The sequence below is a fragment of the Arachis duranensis genome, chromosome 3 (genome assembly GCF_000817695.3).
Source record: "Arachis duranensis cultivar V14167 chromosome 3, aradu.V14167.gnm2.J7QH, whole genome shotgun sequence".
In the NCBI taxonomy this organism is placed as follows: Eukaryota; Viridiplantae; Streptophyta; class Magnoliopsida; order Fabales; family Fabaceae; genus Arachis; species Arachis duranensis.
In genome coordinates this window covers 102,801,553-102,802,981 of record NC_029774.3, presented here as the reverse complement: position 1 = coordinate 102,802,981, position 1,429 = coordinate 102,801,553, and positions in this window count along the sequence as shown.

The window sequence follows — 1,429 nt, the reverse complement described above, 5'->3', positions numbered from 1 at the left end:
TTTCATTGCCATTTACTTTCATGCCTCTCATCAAAATCCCAAAACAACTCAAACCAATAACAAGACACTTTATTGCAATTCCTAGGGAGAACGACCCGAGGTTTGAATACTTCGGTTTATAAATTTAGGGGTTTGTTTTAGTGACAAACAACTTTTTGTATGAAAGGATTAATGATTGGTTTAGAAACTATACTTTACAACGAGATTTCATTAGTGAAATTCTAAACCGTCAAAAACCCAATCGTCAAAATGGCGCCGTTGCCGGGGATTTACAATGGTGTTGTGTTATTGGTTATTGTACATATGTGAATATTGTGAATAGGTTTCTCTTTTGTTTGTTTCTTAATTTTTGTTAGTTTTATTTTGTTCTCTCACTATGAATTCTCACTTTGGCTTTGAGTTTGGTTCTAATTTTGTTGTAGGAAATGTGCACCTCAATAATGACACTCATTATGGATGGAACCAACAAAGATGGGAGAAGCCTCAAGGAATTGATCACTCCTATTGGCAACAACCTCCTGATACCTATGGGTATAATTTCCATCCTAATGCATGTCAATTTAACGGCTATGATGACTCTTTTTGTGACACTCAACAATCACCATCATATGCCTATGAATCTCATCCTCAACATGAACCTCAACCATTCTCACAAGCCTTTCCATACCAAGCACCTTCCTATGATCCATATCCATCATATGATCAATCATCCATGCCATATTTTTATGACCATTATGAGCAAGAACCTTTAGACCCACCACAACCCTACACCAATCATCCATACCATATTTTTATGACCATTTTGAGCAAGAACCTATAGAACCACCTCAATACTCACCATTTACATACCCTTACCAAGAAGAACCACCTTCCTACCATGAATCCTCTCTCCAAAATAATGAACCCCCCTATCCACCCCAAGCCCCAATAGACGATTCTCTCACTTTGTTGCTTCAAGGACAAGAGGCCATGAAGCGGGATACACTTGAGTTTGTGACCAATTTGACCAAGGTGGTGCATACTTTAACCCACCAATGTTTGAAGACTCAAGGTACTTCCATGACCACATGTGAAAAGTCAAAAGAAGAGCAAAGCATGAAGGAGAAATTGGAAAATTCGGTGGAAAAGAAGGGAGAGTCAAATTTTGTGTTAGAACAATTGGAGGAGCCTATGATCATTGAAGAAAAGGAAGAAGTGGTTAAAGATCTAGGAGACGTTGAAAGTCCATGGGAATATAGCATCATGGAGAACTCCTCCAAGAAGCTTAATATTGATGTTGAAGAGGGTGCGCAACCTCCAAGACATGTCATAGTTGAAGACTTGGAAGAAGCTTATCAAGAGATGGATTCAATCATGGATGAATTCCTCTCTACAATGGAATCCTCTCCCATTGGACATGAAGTTGAAACTATAAAAGAGTGTGCACAAC